General features: G+C 44.4%; 1 protein-coding gene across 1 annotated transcript in view; it reads left to right on the forward strand.

Moving 5' to 3' along the window:
• Positions 1-21,183, forward strand: part of SHC3 (SHC adaptor protein 3) — a 327,593-nt gene that overhangs the window by 36,040 nt on the left and 270,370 nt on the right. The window contains exon 3 of the mRNA XM_081572376.1: positions 14,086-14,155. The gene's annotated coding sequence lies outside the window, so the exon portion shown is untranslated. The remainder of the gene's footprint in view (positions 1-14,085; positions 14,156-21,183) is intronic.

Below are 21,183 nucleotides of genomic sequence, written 5' to 3' on the forward strand. Positions count from 1 at the left end.
TCAGTCCATAGTCTTGGTGGGTTTCTTAGCTGGGGCCCACTGTCAGCTTTCACATGTTGGAAATTAGTTTGATCCCATCACTTGTGATTCTATGAAACTGATCTCGGATAATCTCTGACTTGATTCAGTACACTTTCTCCTCCAGTTAATACTGTTTCTCCTGGGTCTTTGTTTCAATCTCTCTTCCCTTATATAGTTGTTGTTGTTGTTTAGCCCGCCAGGCTCCTCTGTCCATGGGATTCTCCAGGCAAGAATACTGGAGTGGGTAGCCATTCCCTTCTCCAGGGGATCTTCCCCACCCAGGGATTGGACCCGTGCCTCCTGCATTGGCAGGCAGATTCTTTACCACTGTGCCATCTGGGAAGTCCATTATCCAGGTGTAGAAGTTTGCAAAAACAACAACAAAACAGAGCCTGGGGCACAGAGTAGCTCTCAGGGTACCTGACTTCTCAGCTTATTCACAATGGTTGCTCCCAGGGCCACCCACTGGAGCCTTCCACCCACCTTCAGGAGAACAGGGGAGGGGCTTAATCCCCTGTACCCAGTCCCTGCTCCAGCCCTGCTTGGCTGAGTAACCCTCAGCAAGTTATTTAACCACCTCTGAGCTTCAGTTTCTGAATCTGTACGACTGGGGAATGATAACCATACTCATCCCAAAAGGCTGCTGTGAGTTAAATCAGTCCAAGTGCTGAGACAGTACCCGGGTAGAGACAACTCAGGACTGCCACTGCCAGTTGTTATCACTCAGGTTGGTGTGTGTTGAATTTCGTCATCTGGGTCTTGAGGACCCATTCTCCTCCATCTGCCACTCAACGGGCTTTCAGTCATGGGCCTCCATTACTTGGTTCAGGGAATGAGAACTGTTTGTAGTGGTTGTTGGTGGAAATAAGCAATGATAAAGGTCAATTGGTTTCTGTGGTTAAGATGGTTAAAGCCCCGTAGCAGATTCTGGCCCTGGGCAGTGTGTTTGTTTCCTGTGGCTGCTGTTAATAAGTATCCACAAGCTTACAGCCTTAACAAACACAAACTTTATCTCACAGTCACACAGGTCAGTCCTGACACGAGTCCCTCAGCTAAAATCAGGTGTTGGTAGGGCTGATTTCCTTGATGGGAGCTCTCCAGGAGAATCCGATTCCTTGCCTCTTCTGGTTTCTGCCCAGTTTCTTTGGCTCTGACCTCTTCCTCCATCTTCAAAGTCAGCAAAGCAAACTTCCCACATCACATCTCCCTACCCATCATCCATCCTCGCATCCTTCTCTCTCAGCTGGAAATATTCTCCCCTTTTAACAACTCTTGGGGCTAGATGGAGCCCACCTGAATTAGACAGGCTATTCTCTTCATGTCAAGGTCCATATCATACTTGCCATGTAGGGTAGCAGTCACAGGTTCTAGGGATCAAGTTGTGGGCATCTTCAGAGGGTGGGAAAGCCCATGGTTTGTCCTGGTACATCACGGACTCCAGTCTTGCCCTGGTAGAAGATGAGACCTCAGGCCAAAGCACTGAATTCACTTTTCTCCCTTGCCTTAGTTGTAACATGATAAGAGTGGCTAGTGACATTAAGAGAATTAAAAAGATTGAGTCTGCGAAGGCATCTGGCCAAGGCTGGCCCAGGTTACACACTCTACAATCGTTTCTCTGAGCTGCTCAGAATAACATGCGCAAGAATGCTTAGAGAACCATAAACACCATGCTAATCTAAGTTACTCTGGTGAACTTGGACCAGTCCAGCTTTTAGAGAAAAATCTTGATTGAGGATGTTTAAAAAGGATATTTGTTTCAGAAGCAATTTGAGTTCGCTAGAATGCAGTGAGTTCACAAAGATCAAGTGAATAATCTAATGTTAGAAAACTCATTAAAACTGTGTTTAAAGTAATGAATTTCAGTTCAGCATTCAGTCTGTTACCTCTACGGATGGCCAGTGCTCCTGGAGGTAGGATCCACATCAAGGTTTGGCTCTGTGCCACCTTCCTAATTGGACACTTTGATGAATTGTAATTGAAACCATCTTCACTCCCTGCTGGCCAAGCCCCAGAGGCTTCTCTACAGGGGATGTAGACGGTTTGCCGGCAGAGCAATGCCTGGGACATCGGGCCACAGATTCACAGGTGGCCAGGCCACATCTCCTCATGTCTCCACTCAGCAGTTGGCTCTCCCATATGTGGCTGATTTGGTACAGGAGGAGGGCTGGAAAGACAGGGGTACTCAGCACCAAATACTGTGGCTGCCTCAGTGTCCCTTCCTTTGTCCTCATTCTTCTCTCTGATGGCAACTTGATGCCACTGAACCCTTCCAGAAATTACATATTTTTCCCTTTGAGATTTAAAAATGAACATACACATGCATACACACTCACACACACACTTACATACATAATGCACACTCGCACACACCAATGCTAGATCTCAGGCCCAGAGATTCTGACATCAGTGGTCTGGAGTAGAGCCTCAGGGTTAATTGTTTCTTAGACTAAATACATGCACAGAAACAAAGAAATGCTTCAAAACCATGAACACAGATTTGTGGCAGACACACCAATAAACCTGGATGACAAGCAACGTCATTTACAAGTGATTTTCAGAATCAGATCGCCAGGGTGGTATCTACTGGCCACAGAATCATAAATGTTAAGTGGCAACCCAACAACTTAGAAAAATTGTTTTCAGTGGCAGTGGACACCCAGGAGCCCTCTTGATTGTATGTGTATAGCATTTGTGTGTGTGTGTGAATTGAATTTGTAATGATCATATTTACTACAGTTTGGAACATGGCTGTCCCACTTCCTTACTTTGGCTGTTGGGTGGGGTCCCCATTCTCTGTGTGTGGGTTCAAGACAGTTGCACCAGGGAGTCCTGCCATCTGTCCTCTGGTGGGTTCCCCAATAGAGAGCTCTGAGGGGTGGGAGACAGCTCAGTTGGATAAGGCTGCCTCGTCCCTCTGCTGGTGGCCATGCTCTGTAAAGGTGACCCTCTCCATAGGACTCTTTACTGGAACCTCAGAGCCAGGATAATCAGGCTGTACCCACACTAACCCTTGAGGATATTGTTCATATTTTCATAGAACCTCTTTACTAAGCCCTCTTCCAATTACCCTGTAGTTTAACTTTTCATCTGCTTCCTGCTGGGACTTGATGGTTACTATTGCAATGATCACAATAGTTGGACACGACTTAGCCACTAAACCACCACCATAATTGAAATGAAGAATGTGGTTGCTTTGTCTCTGAAACCCACTTCAGAATGTGTGTCCCTGGGAATCCCCTTGAAGGCAGGCAATTATACACCATAGTACTCCTGGTGATGGGGTGTGGCAGAGTGAAAGTATTAGTTGATCAGTTGTATCTGACTCTTTGTGACCCCATGGATTGTAGTCCACCAGGCTCCTCTGTCTATGGAATTCTCTAGGCAAGAATACTAGAGTGGGTAGCCATTCCCTTCTCCAGGGGATTTTCCTGATCCAGGGATTGAACCAGGTCTCCTGCGTTGCAGGCAGATTCTTTAGTGAAGTCTGTGTCAGGGAGTGAAGGAGCCAACATGATCTTGGGGAGAATGGATAATTAAAATGGGGTGGGTGCAAACTCAGAAATACATGGTTAGCTTTAACTATCTATGGTGTTGAAGGGGGAAAACCAGAGAGAGAAAGTGTTACTGCAGCAAATTAGAGTCTGCTTGACTGTGTTTAAAGTAAAGCCAATTTATTGACACTGGGTTGTGAAGAAAATTGCAGCATTTATTACAGGGCACCAAGCAAGGAGTCCAGGTAGCTAGTGTTTAAAGGCCTGAAAAACTTTCAAGGGAAGATTTCTAAAGACAGGTTGTGGGGGGGAGATTGTGGAGGTATATAATCAACTCATGACATTGTTCCGATTTGGTGGTGGTGAGATAATCAGGGGTCAACATCATCAGTCTTCTGGTTCCTGCTGATCTGGGATCTATATGTTTGTGGGCAGCATCGAGTTAATTTCTCCACCTAGTGGCAGTTTCAGTGTCTGTAAAATAGCTCAAAGCACATGGCTCAGAATATTACCCATAGCTCTTGGGGAGGAACTAAAGGTCCTCAACTTTGTTTAATGGCTAAACCATTAATATTTTGTCTTGTTTGACTGTTTTCCTTTGTTTCTTCATTTTCTCACACCTCTGATTAAATTTACTCTTTGGAACTTAGTGAAGGCCCAGGAGGCTAATGTTTTTATACCAACTAGAGGCAGACAGAGGACTTAGGGTGGGGGGGCTGTGCTGGGAAGGCCCCATAGGATCCTGCTTGGTTAGGAAAGCACAGAACCATTTCTGTGACCTAAAATATGCACCACACAAAATAATACTATAAGGAGACAAGCTTGTGGAACTCTGATGCACAGCACCTCAAGTGGATGCCAGTGGTAGGGAGGAAGTAGGAAATGGGCAGGTACTGGCTTCTGAAAGGGAAGATAGAATAAACAAGAGAAGATTCTTGCACAGACTGATGCTAATTTTTTATGAGTATGATTAACTCAACTCACTTTTACACAAGGTTACAAAAGATACGTTTTATAAGCGTAGGCTGCCTTGTTACTCTTCTGTGGTAGTCCACCAACCATGAAATATCTGAATGGGGTTCTTAAGAAACAGCTCTCCCAATAATTTGATTGCCTTTGTGTTTTAAAGAAGGCTTGATTTTGCCCAAAGAACCTGAAATTAATTCCTCCACTCTGTGTTATGGCAAAACACATGTTACCATGGTTTCTTAAAACAAAATTTCAATTAGCAGATGGAGCTACTGAAAGGGAAGTGTCTTACTGGTGTAGAAATTTGGAGCAGAATTAAGGCTAAAATAAACACATTTCAAAAAGTCCTACCATTTAGAATTATCATGATTTGCTGCCAACAGTATGGTGGTATATTAATTATTGTGTTAAACATTTTTAACTGATATATATAGATCGTGAAAATTAGCAAATTTAGTATGAACATTTAGTTTACAATATTCTTTATATTTTATCAGTAATATTTTTAAACTTGAAGAATGTTGGTTAGAAGTAGATGAAATATAGGAACTTACTTAGATTTCACTGTGTAGGATTATAACTATTGAAACATTTTGAAAACGTTGAAGTGAATCAATTGAGATCGTCTAAATCACCATCAGAATTAAAATCATGTTATCTTTGTAGGGTATTTTAAACATTGGTAAATTACAAGGTGTGATATAAAGTCAGATGTTTATTATTACTCAGTTTGTTCTCCTGGTGGTAGTACAAGTTTAAACAGCACCTAGCTGCTCAGAATGAAGACTACATTTCCCAGCATCCCTTGCAGCTATTTGTGGTCACATGGTTATGTCTCTCTGCTGTTAAGACTGTTTCACCTTAAGATCCAGCAACTTTCACCCTTTGCCATCTTTATTCATTTCTCCTTGCTTTCTAGAATATGTGCTGCTATAGCTTCTGGGCTAGGTTTATTTATGCATGAGAGAAAGCAATTTCTACTTAAGGTAAGCAAACACTATCTGGAGTTAGCCTCTTGTGGAGGAGCCTTTGTGTGTTGGTCACTCAGTTGTGTCCCACTGTTTGCGACCCCATGGACTGTAACCCACCAGGCTCCTCTGCCCATGGAATTCTCCAGGCAAGAATACTGGAGTGGGTTGCCATTCCCCTTTCCAGAGGAACTTCCCGACCCAGGGATCAAACCCCAGTCTCCTGCATTGCAGGCAGATTCTTTACCGTCTGAGCCTAGTTCTAGGTATTGCAAGTTCTTTCATTAGCCTCATAGGTTTGATATTTCAAAGGAGCAGCTGGTGTACTTGACAAGTTCTCACAAATAAATAAATACATTTCCTATTGCAGTTCTAAGTGTCAGCGGTGACACTCAAGACACCTGGTTGTCACTCTCTTCTGTTCTCCCATCTTCTTGTGATACCCATGTGACTCACTATGGAGTCATGGAATATGGAATGAAGAATGCATGTGAAGCAATGAGCTTGTCTTTCACGTTGTTATGTTTGGGGTCCAAGAAGGCCTTGTATGGCTTGTCCTGTTGACCTTTGGGATCTGTGGGACCTGCTCTCTGCCCCCGCCATCCCCTCTTGCTACAGAGCCTTTGCATCTGCTCCTGCCTCTCCCAGGAAGCCTCCTTGCTGCTGTTATATCTCTCAGGTCTCAACTCCTACATCACTTCCTCAGGGAGCCTTCACTGTTTCTCCAGATGAAATAATTTGCTTTCAGAGAGGGTCTTTGTCAGTCTTTGCCCAACATTTTATTCCTGGTACTTAGCACAGAGCCAGCACTAAGTGAGTGCTCAGTGAGATGTTTGTTTACGAAATGTGGAACAACATTGAATACTAAAATTGTCATTGTCCTCCTTCACATTTGGAGCATCAAGGAGCTAGATGAGGAGAGGTGTGACTTAATTATGCATTACCAGATCTAAACTGTTCCAAGTTGTTACAGTTTGTGTGTCCAATTGGTATATATCTACAGGTTACCCTTATTCTTATAATAGTGACCTTTATTTTATAGCAGAATTCTACTACACATAAATATTGAGAAGAGTCATTGGAAACGCAGATTACTGTTGAATGCAACTTAAAACATACTCTTTCCATCTCATATTGGTAGCACAGATGTTTCTTACTAAACTCAGTGGTACTATTAGAAATGAAACATACCTGCTAGACTAGTGAGGAACATTCCCCACCAGTGCCTCTGAAGACCAGGCCCCTTAGTTTTTCCTTCAATTTCTGGTGTCAGCATAGTGCTGGCCACACATTAGATATGGACCGTGTATTTTTGAGTAATATAACTGAAAGAATCAGGTTGTAAATTCATCTATCTATCTGTCTGTCTGTCTATCCACTGGGGCTTCCCAGGTGGCTCAGTGGTAAAGGATCCGCCTGCAATGCAGGAAACATGGATTCGATCCCTGGGTTGGGGAGACCACCTGGAGAAGGAAATGGCCACCCACTTCAGTATTCTTGCCTGCAAAATCCCATGGAGAGAGGAGCCTGGTGGGCTATAATCCATGGGGTCGCAGAGAGTTGGACACACCTTAGTGACTAGACAACAGTATATATCTATCTATCTGGCATCATCATTACTGTCTTCAAAATGGATCCCAAAGTAAAAGACTAGCAAGACCAAAGAATCAGAAATACCTCATCCCATGTCCTAAAACTGAATCTCTTTCCTGACTCCACCTCCCTTCCCAGCTACCACCTCAGCTCTTACCTCTTCTCTGCTTTATACTCTAAGTGAAGTGAAAGTCACTCAGTCACGTCTGACTTTTTGCGACCCCATGGACTATTCAGTCCATGGAATTCTCTAGGCCAGAATACTGGAGTGGGTAGCCTTTCCCTTCACCAGGGGATCTTCCCAGCCCAGGGATTAAATGCAGGTCTCCTGCATCACAGGCAGATTCTTTACCAGCTGAGTCACAAGGGAAGCCCAAGAATACTGGAGTGGGTAGCCTATCCCTTCTCCAGTGTATCTTTCTGACTCAGGAATCGAACTGCGGTCTCCTACATTGCTGGAGGATTCTTTACCAACGGAGCTATCAGAGAAGCCCAAAGTTTATAGCAAGTACCCTTGTAAGAGTCAACTCTGTATTCTCTTCTGTTCTCTTCTGAGTCCAGTGCAATCTGCCACAACTGCAGTTACTTAGGTCACTAGGAAATGCTCATACTTTTTTGGGGGCCATGCCACAGAGCATGCGGGATCTTAGTTCCCTGACCAGGGATCAAACCTGCACCCCCTGCAGTGGAAGAATGGAATCTTAACCACTGGACCACCAGGGAAGTCCCAAGAAATGCCCACACTTCTAAATCCACCATGCACTCTCTGTTTCCATCTAACTGAGGACACTGGACAGAGTTGGTTACTCTCTCTCTCTTGTTGTCCTTCTTCTTAGACCACTTTTTCCCTCTCCTCAAATACTAGCTCCCCAAACTCAGGATTCAGGTTGTGTTTTCTTTTCTATCCACACCTGAGCCATGATTTTATAGCTTTAAATACCACAGATATGCTAGCCTTGCCCAAATTTACATGTCTAGCCCTTACTTTTCCTGCAGCTCTAGATTCCTCTATTTGACAGCCCTTTCAACATTGCTCCTTGGACTTTAAATATCTTGAATTTAGCACGTCTAAAACCAATCTCCCTCCTCCCTGCCAGGACTGCTCCATCCACAGTCTTCCCCAGGTCACAAATGGAAACCACATGCTTCCAGTTCTCAGGCCAAAGATCTTCAACTTGTCCTTGACTCCTTTCCCACTACCCACATCCAATCCATGAGCAAATCTCCTCAGATCTGCCTTCAAAATACATCCAGAGTGCCACCTCTCCTGGTGTTCTGCTCCTGTCTATGTCCCTGGCACCGTGCCCTCCCACCTGGACTGCTATGTCACCTGGACTGCTGCATCACAGTTTAACTTGCTCCCTGCACCTGCTTCTGTTCTCCACACAGCAGCCAGCACCATCATAAAAGAATGTAAAAATGGAAGTCTGTTCTGAATGCACATCTTCTCATCTGACTCAGAGTGAATCCAGTACCTCCTGTAGCCTCTGAGGTCCTGCATGGCCTGGCCTCTACTGCCCCTCTGCTTCCAGTCTTACCACATTCCCTCGCCTCCCTCTGTCTAAGCATCTGGTGTCTGAGCCCTTTCTTGAGCATGCAGAATGCTCTTCTCAAGGATTTTGCATCTGCCATTCTCCCTGCCCCATGCTCTTCGCCCAGATTTCTACCGGCCATTTCCCTTGGCTCCTCCATGCCCCTTGCTTAGCAGGCCTTCCCTGGACACCCCACCTGAACTCACACCTCCTCCCCGCTGCAGCACATGCTTGTTCCACTCTTTGATTTATGCTTCTCATCCGCACCCATCACCGCCTGTCGTACTATATATTTTACCCATGGATCTTGTTTACTTTCTCTCTTTTCCACTACAGACTAGCTCTGCCATGTCAGGGCTGTCCTTCTGTTGTGTTTCCTGTTGTATCCTGGTTGTTGTTGTTCAGTCTGTCAGTCATGTCCAACTCTTTGTGACCCCTTGGACTGCAGCACACCAGGCTCCCCTGTCCTCCACTATCTCCCAGAGTTTTCTCAAATTCATGACCACTGAGTTGGTGATGCTATCTAACCATCTCATCCTCTCTTGCCCCCTTCTCCTATTGCCTTCAATCTTTCCTGGCATTAAGGTCTTTTCCAATGAATCAGCTCTTTGCATCAAGTGACCAAAGTATTGGAACTTCAGCTTCAGCATCAGTCCTTCCAATGAATATTCAGGGTTGATTTCCTTTAGGATTGACTGGTACCTGGCACTGATTGGGTGTTTGTGAAGGCTGAGTGGTTAAGCAGGCTGCCCTGGTCTATATAGCCTGTGGAAAGAGTCACAGCCACCGAGAAGCTGCAGAAGCCTGTCCTGGTCTACACTAGTCTATACTGGACTTTACTAATCTGCATTGTCTCTATAATCTGCATGGGTCTATATTGGTCTTTACTGGTCTACAGTGGTCTATAATGGCCTGCACTGTCTATACTGGACTTTGAAAGTGAAAATGTTAGTCACTCAGTCGTGTCTGACCCTGTGACCCCATAGACTGTATCCCACCAGGCTCCTCTGTCCATGGAATTCTTCAGGCAAGAATAAAGTAAAAATACAATATATCATTCATGCCTTTGTGGCCTGGCAGGTCCCTTTTGGCCCAATTTCCTCTTGATGAAGTCATGTTGGACCAAAGCAGAGAGGCAGAGGATCTCTGTGTTGGGTGGCAGATGAGGAAGCACTGGACTGCCTCCTCCAGAGCTGGGCCTTGGTGGCTAGTGCCGCCCCTCTGAGGACACACATTTTTTTTCTCTTTCTTTTTTCTTTTTAAAATTATGAAAGTATAATAGCACATTTACAGGAGACTTGGAAAACACAGAACAAAGTTACATATAGCTCCACTAATATTACAATTATTTTTTAAGTATATAAATTAAGATTTTTAGTTGGAGTTTCAATATCAAACCCTCAAAAATTAATAGAATGAATATACAGAGAAGTAGAAGGATATGTTAGATCTGAAAAGCACCATGAACCAATTCAACATCATTAAGATTTATGCAATTTTCATACAACAGCAGTATACAAATTCGATTCACAGTCCCATAGACTATAAACTAGGAAACACTAGAACGTACCCAGGGAAAAAAAACAAGGTGCAAAAAATTCATGGTCTAAAGGTATTGAAATCATAGAGTCTGTTCTCTTATCACTGTGGAATTATGTTAGCAATCAATATCAAAAGATATTAGAAAATAACCCACGTATTTTCATGTGCCATGTGACATTTACCGATGACACACATTTTTGCCTGATTTATATTGTCACACCTAGATGGCCTTTGAGCTGCAAAATCCTGCTGACAAATGAAGGTTCTGTACAATAGCTTGGAACCTCTGTGTGCCCCTCAGATGCTTTCCATCCTCTCTCAGCAAGAGTGTGCAGTTGTCGTTCCTTGACCAATCTGTTGGGCTTTGCTTTATTTTGTTGAAATGAGTGAAAAACTAGAAGATGAGCTTGTTCATAATCTTGAGATGTCACTTTCCATTTCTTATGTTGTAAAATTAGTTAATGACACAGCACACTGTGGGGTGAGGACATGAGACTGGCACTGCCATCTAATGTCCGTGGAGGGCACCTGTGGGACATCTACTGAACTTACTAATACATCTGGCCAAGGGGCCTAGTAAGTTTACTCCTAGAGATTTCTCAGCTGTACTCATGTGCATGTAAACTGACATAAATAAAACTTCTTCAGGGACTTTCCTGGTGGTCCAGTGGCTAAAACTCTGCGGTCCCAATGCAGGGGGCCTGGGTTCAATCCCTGGTCGAGGAACTAGGTCTCACGTGCCACAAATGGGAGTTTGAAAGCTGCAACTGTTGTAGCCACACGTTCTGGGAAACAAACTCACTCAGAAGGACAATGCAGGTAGTGGAGTGCAGTTTATTACACCGGCAGGCCCAAGGCAGAGTCTCCTCTTAGCCAAGGACCCCAACCAGTTTTTGTGAAAACCTTATATACCCTGAGTGTACTTGCTCAAACCCACCTCCCCAAAGTCTTTGAAACTAGTCTGGACAAGGTAAAAGAGAGATACGATCAAAGTTAAACCATGATTCATGTGTCATAAGACTAGGTAAACAGTGGACATTTATCAATAGGCCTGTGGTCATATCCTTGTAAACATAATGGAATTTATGACTTTGTTCTGTTACAGAGATAATTAGCATATTCTTTTAGGCGACGGAGATTCCAAGTACAAGTCCTAGGCTGTTTTATCCAGGGGGTCTGGTTTTCCATTGGTATGCCATTTCCATAGACACCGGGCACAAAGTTCAGAGTCCATTGGGAGGGTGACCGTGCGTGTAGCCCAGTGTTCGCAGCCTGGCCTAAGATGGAGTCCAGCTCTGTCTGTTTCCTCCTTCACAACTAAAAAAGATCCCATGTGCCACAAGGTGGATCAAGGATGTGGCGTGCTGCAGCTGGGATCTGCTGGAGCCAAAAAAACAAATAAATATTCTCTTAAAAAGTTCTCCACTGAAACATGGAATGAGAATATTGGAAATAAACAAAATGTCCATTAATATGGGACTGGCTTAATAAATGATGATTCATCCATTAAATAATATATTCTGTCTCTAGTAAGAGGATTAAGGAGGGTTTTTTTCCCCCTCATTATTGAAAATATGGAGTTATTTCACCCAGGAGAGTGAAAATTGTGGTGGCTGGGACAGAACAGCAGGTGCAGTATGTCACCCTTTGTACTTGCACAGAATATCTCTAAAGGGATGCCTGGGGTGACTAACCATGACAGTGACCTCAGTGAGGGGACCAGGAGGGAGGGAGACTTCTTACGGCATATTTAAGATAGGTCTCCTCAAAGTTGCTTAGCTGCCAAGACAAAGGGCCTCAGGTTGAGTGGGTTAGACTGCAGACATTGCTTTCTCACAGTTCTGGAGGCTGAAGTCCCACACCAAGGTGCAGCTCTGGCATTGGTGAGACAGCTGCCTTTATGCTGTGTCCTCACCTGGCCTTTCCTCAGTGCAAACGGATGGAGAGAGCCCTGGTGTCTGTTAGTCTTCAGCTAAGGACCAGTTCTGGAGAAAGCAATGGCACCCCACTCCAGTACTCTTGCCTGGAAAATCCCATGGACAGAGGAGCCTGGTAGGCTACAGCCCATGGGGTCGCTGAGAGTCGGACACAACTGAGCGACTTCACTTTCACTTTTCCCTTTCATGCACTGGAGAATGAAATGGCAACCCACTCCAGTATTCTTGCCTGGAGAATCCCAGGGACGGGGGAGCCTGGTGGCTGCTGTCTATGGGGTCGCACAGAGTCGGACACGACTGAAGTGACTTAGCAGCAGCAGCAGCAAGGACCAGTTCTGATAGAATTAGGGCCTCACCCTTATGACCTTATTTAACTCTAATCCTCTCCTTTAAAACCTTATCTCCTAATACAGTGACATTGGGAGTTAATGCTTCAACCTATGAATTTGAGGAGACAAAATTTAGTTCATAACTGACTCAGGGTTGGAGTATAATGAAAACTTTATAGGAAATCCTTCAGGACACTATGCTGCAAACCTGTCTCCTCTCTCTGACTTTCTCTGTATTGAAGTGGGTTATCTGTACACAGAAGTATACATGTCACATGGAGCAGTTCACAGCATCTTTGCAAAATGAACCTCCAGGCCACCCACACTAGACAAAGAATTAAAATTTGGCCAGTCCCCTGGGACACCCGTAATCCCCCTTTCAGTTGTTAGTCCTTTCTTCAAATCAGCATTCTCCCACCTTCTAACAGCATTGATTGCTTTTGCCTGTTATGAGTCTGCTGTGTGCCTTTTGAGGGCCTCAAATCTGCCTTCAGTCAGATGCCCACTGAACTAAAGTAGAGTGACCAGCTGTCCCTGTTACCTGGGACTGAAGGGGTAACAGGGACCCAGGACTTTTAGTCTTAAAACTGGGACAGTCTTGGGCAAACAGGACCTGTAACTCACTGCAGACTTAAGCCACTTGATCGTGTATTCAAGTGTGAAGAAATGAAATGCCTAAAGTTAGGGGTGAACTATCAGAAATACACGGTGAGCAAGTGTGGTTTTCTGTGATGGACTTCTTGTTCCACCACCTGTCTCAGCCTGCTGAGAATGTGTGGCTTTTCGGCTTTGATATTTGCCTGGTGTGGATGCAGGAATTTCTGGGAAAGCGTGTGTGTCAGTTAATGTGCATGTCTTAGAAGCTGGGCCTGACCTCCCTGCTGGTCTCTGAATTTGAACTTGGCCTGAGCCACAGAGAGCTCCTACCTCAGAGCCCAACAGCTCTGCCTCACCATGCCCAGCCGTCCCAGGGTATTCAGGGCTGGTATTTGAGAATTAGAACACCTCTCCTTGCCTCTGAAATTTTCCATCCTGGGGAAAAAAGGTTTCTGCTGATGAAGTGTGCTCTGGGGCTTCAGACTCTCACTAGGAACATTACTGGACTGTTTTGTAGACACCTTCCTTCCTTCTTCTGAAAACAGGAAGCAAATTTAGAATCAGTCTAATCAAGGAGGAAAACAAAGCACATACTTAAACGGCCTGAGTCATGTAAAGTAACTTCCAAATGTGGAAGGTTTGAAACAATATTTAAGAGAGATAGCTAGTCACAGAAAGTGAAACTGAAGCAAAAATTTTTTTTCCTAATGAAATCTGTCACAACTAAATTGTTCTTCAAGTTTTTTTTGCTGTGTCATAAAGAAGTGATTCCATGTGTTTTAAACTATATTCCGAGAGAGTGTTTGGAGAATGTTAAAATAACACATTATGCTGTGTGTGAATATTTGGGGAGATACACTGGGGTGCGAGTGCCTTCTGGAGATAACTCAGCCCTTTCTCAGAGACGCCAGCAAGTTGTTAGTGAGGCTCTGGTTAGTTAAGACCTGCAGACGGGGAGAAAACCCTGGTTTAAAAAATGGGCAACAATTTGAAATTCAAGGTGGGTGTTGGGGGGCTGATAAAGGCACTGCTTTGCAATCATATTGCCTTCCCAAAGGTCCAGTCTACTACAGGAACAGGGCAATGACTGCTCTTGATTTTCCTAGGAAACCCGAGGAGGCCAGGCTGATCCCAGAGGGAGGCAATGAGGTGTTCATTCAACTCAGCCCTGGGAAGGTGAGAAACTAAAGCTGCAAAAAAGAAATGTGCTGTTTCTGGAAAATTTCACCTAGCTACTGTTAAAAGGAAAAATCTTAGGCCCAAAATGGAGTCATTTATGCTAAGCGATGCTGTCAAACCCAGGGCTTAATACCTAACCCAACTGCAATTACAGTCACTCAGGAATGGAGTTTTCTGGTCAACAGCAATGAGGTAATCTGTTACATGGACACTCTTCATGCCCCAAAGAAAGATGAGGTAATCTACAATATAGACACCTTCCAGAGGCCATAGGTAGGTTACCTAAGCCTGAAATCATCTTTTTGTTAAACTTCCTTGTTATGCCTTGAAAAATTTTTCCCTTTCTGTAGCCCTTGGCTGCCTTATCCATGAATCGTTCAATAAAGCCAATTAGAGCTTTCCAATGTACTGAGTTGGATTTTGTTTCTTTTAACATCACACAGTTACACCACAGTTCACCACACCCTGAATAGGGTGCATGGTTGTCTTCTCATTAGCCCCACACACCTAACCTGGGGGTGAGAGAGTGAAGCCCCCTTTTCCCCCTTCTCCCCCTTCCCTTCCCTTCCCCTCCCCTCCCTTCCCCTCCCTTCCTTCTCTCTCCTTCCTTCTTCCTCCCTCCTACCCCACTCCTTCACTTACTGTGTTAGTGCAAGTTGAGGCCAAAACCAAGAAGTCACAGTTTAGAGTGGAGAAAGGTTTACTGCAAGGCCAAGCAGGGAGATGGGTGGCTCATGCCCCCTAAAACCCCTGAGTTCCCAGAAGTGTTTCAGCAAAACATTTTTAAAGGGCAGAAGAGGGAAGGGAGTGGCAGGGTATATGATGAGCTCAGGCACAATTCTCTGATTGGCTGATGGTGAGGTGTCACAGGGGTTAACGTTATCAATCCTTAGGTGCCAGGAGGTCTGGCTGCCACTTGCTTATGATCTCAAGTGGTTAACATTTGGTGTGGGGTTTTCACACCTGTCAGTGTGTTTCAGATATTGTTATCTGGGTACTTCAGAAAAGAGCTAAAGCGGAGGGAGGATCCAGGGAAAGGGCCTGCCCTGGGAAGGCCCCATAGGGTCCCACTAGGTGACAACTGAACAACTATCAGGTGTTGGGCAAAACATACACCAGTGTGGTTAATTTCATGTGTCAGCTTTGTTGGACTAACAAAGCTGACCTCAGTGTTTGTTAAAACCCCAGTCCACATATCACTGTGAAGGTATTTGGTAGATGAGATCAATATTTAAATCAGTAGACTCTGAGCAAAGCAGATTACCTTATATAATGTGAGAGGGCCTCATTCAATCAGCTGAAGACTTTAAGAGCAAAGACTGACCTCCATGGAGGAAGAAGGAATTCTGCAACATCAGCTAGTCCTGGGTCCCCGGCCTGCCCTTCAGAATTGCCAGCCCCCACAATCATGTGTGTGTGTTCAGTCACTCAGTCGTGTCCAACTCTTTGTGACTCTATGGACTGTAGCCCTCCAGGCTCCTCTGTCCGTGGGATTGTCCAGGCAAGAATACTGGAGTGGGTTGCCATTTCTTCCTCCAGTGGATCTTCCCGACCCAGGGATCGAACTCACATCCCCTATGTCTCCTACACTGCAGGCAGAATCTTTACCCAATGAGCCATCAGGGAAGCCCTGGTTCTCTGAAACAGCCTAATGCAAGAATAAATTTAGTTCTATTAAAAAGCATCTATTGACAACCTACTTTTTCATCGGGAATGATGCCTGGTCTCTGTGGCTCTCCTCAGCCAGGGAGGACAGGCATGTATGGCCCCTGTAGACCATGGGATGGGGCACAGAAGGCATGAGTGCAGGACACCCAGCCGTGACAAGGTTGACTTGATGGGAGAAGGCTTTTTGGAAAGTGATGACTGAGGCTGAGTCCTCATATAAGAACACTCAGTGGGGAATCTACACCTACAGGTGACAGAATGAATGAAGATTGAGGGGACATAGGGGATTGGGAGGTGAACCTGGGCACCAGAAGATCCAAGTTGGTTGGGACTGACTGAGGGGTTGGGTGGGGTCATAGATGTGCCGATCAGCAAAGGGCAAGCCCTGGAAATGAACTTCATTCCCAAGGTGAAGGACAGGATGAAAAGAAAATGGGCAGGCATAGGATGGTTCCAGCAAGTCAATAGCTGTGGAGAAAGGAACAGGTTCTACAGGCCAGAGTGGTCCCCAACCTTCTTGGCGTCGGGGACCAGTTTCATGGAAGACAATTTTTTGTGGACCAAGTGGCATGGGGAGATGGTTTGGGGATGATTCAAGGGCATTATATTTATCGTGCACACTTTCCTGGTGGCTCAGATGGTAAAGAACGTGCCTGCAATTCAGGAGACCTGGGTTTGATCACTGGGTCAGGAAGATTCCCTGAAGAAGGGAATCGGTACTCATCCCATCATTCTTGGTTGGAGAATTCCATGGACAGAGGAGACTGGCAGGCTACAGTCCATAGTTCACAAAGAGATGGAAACAACTGAGCAACTAACACTTTCACTTCACTTTCTTATTTCTATTATTATTACATCAGCTCCACCTCAGATCATCAGGCATTAGATCCTGGAGGACTCCTGCTGCAGTGGACTCAGGAATGGAGCGACCCTAAGGCTCAGGTCCCTGAAGTGAGAACTAGAGCAATGGGAATGGGGGCCACAGGTCAGGGGCAAGTCACAGGCCCTGCAAGATGAGGCATGCTTTTTGGAGTCCAGACTGGGGTTCTAGTTTAGTTTTTTAAATCTACTACCCTTTGAGAATCTACTATCCTTTGAAATTCCCTGGTGGCTCAGACAGTAAAGGATCTGTCTGCAGTGTGGGAGACCTGGGTTCGATCCCTGGGTTGAGAAGATCCCCTGGAGAAGGAAATGGCAGTCCACTCCAGTACTCTTGCTTAGAAAATCCCATGGGCAGAGGAACCTGGTAGGCTACAGTCCATGGGGTCGCAAAGAGTCAGATACGACTGCAAGATTTCACTCACTCACCCTTTGAGCACAGCGCTCTCTTTCCTAAGTTCTTATGAAAATTGTGGCCCTTCTAGCATTTACTATTATACAAAGTGGGCACAGACTCCACTCAAGTAGATTTAAGCCAAAAGAGGTCCTGCTGTTGCTGCTGTTTAGTCGCTCCATTGTGTCCGACTCTTTACAACCCCATGAACTGTAGCCCACCAGACTCCTCTGTCCATGGGATTTCCCAAGCAAGAATACTGGAGTGGGTTGCCATTTCTTTCTCCAGGGAGTCTTCCCACCCCCAGGGATCAAACTCGCATCTCTTATATTGGCAGGTGGATTCTTTACCACTGAGCCACCTGGGAAGCCCTGAAAAGAGGTCCATTCTTAACCAAAAAGAGTTTTGATTGGCTTAAAGAAATTCTTAGAGGAATGAAGGGGAACCAGAAGATGTTTAGGAGTTTTATAATGAGATTCCCATGCAAGTGTCATCACTTACCCTCTGATTCTAGAACCTCTCCCAGAGCTGTCCCAGGAGAGACATTATCCCTGTGCTACTTCTCACCACTCACGTCTGCCATCTGCTTTGCTGGAACTCAGGGTCCTAGTGGCAAGGATGTCTGGGACACTCAGTGTTAGCTTTCTAGTCACCGTAAGTCACCAGTCATGGGGTCGCAAAAAGTTGGACAGGACTGAGAATGCAGGTAGGTGTTACATATAAGTGCTACAAATACCTGCTCAACACAAGTCCTTTCTTAGCAAAAGAGGCACCTTACATTGCACTTGCAAAGTAGATTAATACTGTTTCACATGTGCATACCCAGTGTCCTCAACCAGTATCTCCTGCAAACTGTTTCCAGGAGGAATTCTAGAAAAACTGCAAGGAGAATCTTAATAGAAACGAAGCTTCCTGCCAAGTACAGCAGGAATATATGCCATTAAAGCACGGAAAACTTTTGTTCCTAATTCCAAACCACTTTCATTATCTCCACTGATTATAAGTTCTCATTTTCTTTAAAATATAAAATTGTAATACTACATAGACCTAGTGATTTAGTTATCACCAGAGAATTATTTCTATAAATTTGTACAGTTTCGCCTGATTTTGTGTCTAGATGCTCCAGGATTTATTTATTCTGGGAAAAGTCTTTTGAAGCTAAGAGACTTTAGATCGTATTGAAGTACAATTGTAATGTCACAAAGTTTGTGTCCTCACTGTGGTGGACATGACCACACACTTTCCTGGTGGAAATGGAACCTAGTCCATTCCAGGTAAACGGGCAGGGAGTGTCAATCACATGCCCCATTTTCCCCACATCAGGTGCAACCTTAGGCCTGGGCTGGCTTAGTTGAGTTTTCTTTAGGAATTGACATGGCTATTTGAAGAGACATAATTTAGCTTTTCTTTTTGGATGTCATTACTTGTAAACAATATCAGCCTAGACTTGCCACTGGCCATTTTGCTCTCAAGTAGAGAGAGCTTGCCTGAGATGGATGTAACAGAGAAAAAGGTGGATGCAAAGATGGAGGGGATAGGTCCTTATGACTCCATGTGAAGCCCTAGGGCCAGCCATGCCTGGACCCAGACCCCTGCCTTTGGTGCTCAGCTATGTGAATAGCCAATGAGTCATTTCCAGTTTTCCTTTGCTTAAGTTACTTGTCTTTTATTTTAAGCATAATAATTTTTTTTAATAAAAAAATTAAATTCTTAGTTGTCCAACCAGAGATTGAACCTGGGCCCTTGGCAGTGAGAGAGCAGAATCCTAACCACTGGACTGCCAGGGAATTCCCCATATACATAAAAAAAATTTTTTTTTTTATTGTGGTAAGATACACATAACCTAAAATTTACAATCTTTATAAGTGTACAGTTCAATGATATTAAGTACATTCACATTATTATGCAACCATCATTACCATCCATCTCCAGAGCCTTCTCATTTTTCCAAACTGAAACTCTGTCCTCATTAAACATTAATTCCCACCTCCGCTCCCCCTAGCCCCTGGCACCCACCGGTATACTTTCCATCTTTACAAATTTGACTATTCTAGAAACCTAATATAAGGGGAATCACATAGTGTTCGTCCTTTCGTGATTGGCTTATTTCATTTAGCATAATGTCCTTAAGGTTTACCTATGTGTCAGATTTCATTTCATTTTAAGGCTGAATAATATCCCATTGTATAGACAGAGGCTTCCCAGATGGCTCAGTGGCAAAGAATCTTCCTGCCAAAGCAGGAGATGCAGGAGACATGGATTCGATCCCTGGATTGGGAAGATTCTCTGGAGTAGGAAATGGCAACCCACTCTAGTATTCTTGTGTGGAAAATCCCATGGATAGAGGAACCTGGCAGGCTACAGTCCATGGAGTCTCAAAGAACTGGACACCACTTAGAGACTGAGCATGTACCCAAGAATGGATAAATCACACTTTCTTTATTCATTCATCCATTGATAAATACTTGGGTTGCTTCCACTTTTTGGCTATTGTGAACAATATGCTAAGATAATAAGTGTATTTAAACTTCTTAGTGTAAAGAAATTGTAGATTTACCTACAGTTGTGAAAAATAATACAGAGAGATCCTGGGTACCTTTTACCCAGTTTCCCCAAAGGTGACATCTTTCAAAACTGTAGTACAATATCACAGACAAAATATTGACTCTGATCTAATCCACAAATTTTTACTCAAATTTCCTGTTTTACACATGCTTACTTGTGTGTGTATGTGTCATTCTATGCAGGTTTATCACATGTGCAGGTTTGTGTATCCATACCACAGTCAACATAAAATAGCACGTAAAACATTGATCACCTTAAACTGGTTTTGCCTCCTTAAAACAGATGGTTTTATTAATCAAACCTCAAGTTATTTTACAGAGACAGCACTGTGTATGTGCAAGCCAGGAATCCATGTCTCCCAAATGACCCTGGCACCAAGAATTAGGAACATAAAGAATAGAAATATTGCCACTGGAGCCATTTATGAAGCAAGAATTCCTTCAGTAAGGAAAATCTGGCTTCCAGCAGCGAGAGTGGCTGATATGGATTGATTTGAGACTAGCCAATCAGATTCCAAGTTTGAAATTTCCCTATCCCCTTAAATTTCACCCTGAATCCTGTATGGAGGAGACAGGTTTGAGAGCCAAGCCTCCTGTCTCCTTGTTGTTTGACCTCATGATAAAGCTCTTTTCTCAAAAGCTAGTGCCATAGTATCATCTTCTATGTGCCTCGGGTAGCCAGCCCTTGTTTGGCAACAAAGGTAATAACCAGTTCCACCAGGATCCCTAGTGTTGTTATGTCACACCCGTCCCCTGTTTACCTCCCTCATCTCACCATTCTTAATACCTGGTGGCTACTAACCTGTTCTTCACTTCTGTAATTTTGCCACTTCAAGAATGTTATGAGAATGGAATCATGTGGCTATAGAAACTTTTAGGACTGGCTTTTATATTTAACACAAGTGAAAGTGAAGTCGCTCAGTCGTGTCCGACTCTTTGCGACCCCATGGACTGTAGCCTACCAGGCTCCTCCGTCCATGGGATTCTCCAGACAAGAATACTGGAGTGGGTTGCCATTTCCTTCTCCAGGGAATCTTCCCAACCCAGGGATCGAACCCGGGTCTCCCGCGTCAGAGGCAGACGCTTAACCTCTGAGCCACCAGGGAAGCCGATATATTTAACACAATTCTCTAGCAATTCATCCAAGTTGTCGCTTGCATCAGTAGCTCACTTTATAAGTTACTGAGTAGACCACACACACCGCAGTTTAAGAACACCTAGTCACTTTCCAATTTTGGCTATTACTAATAACACTGATATAAGTATTAGATATGCTGTGCTTAGTCGCTCAGTCATGTTTGACTCTTTGTGACCCCATGGACTGTAGCCCACCAGGCTCCTCTGTCCATGGGGTTTCTCCAGGCAAGAATGCTAGAGTGGGTTGCCATACCTTCCTTCAGGGATCTTCCTGACCCAAGGATCCAACCCAGGTCCCCTGCATTGCAGGTGGATTCTTTACCATCTAAGCCACCAGATACAAGGTTTAAAATTTTTTGTAATTTATTGTTCATTCATTTATT

Source organism: Giraffa tippelskirchi, chromosome 1 (genome assembly GCF_054371585.1).
Source record: "Giraffa tippelskirchi isolate mGirTip1 chromosome 1, T2T-mGirTip1v1.2.pri, whole genome shotgun sequence".
Lineage (NCBI taxonomy): Eukaryota > Metazoa > Chordata > Mammalia > Artiodactyla > Giraffidae > Giraffa > Giraffa tippelskirchi.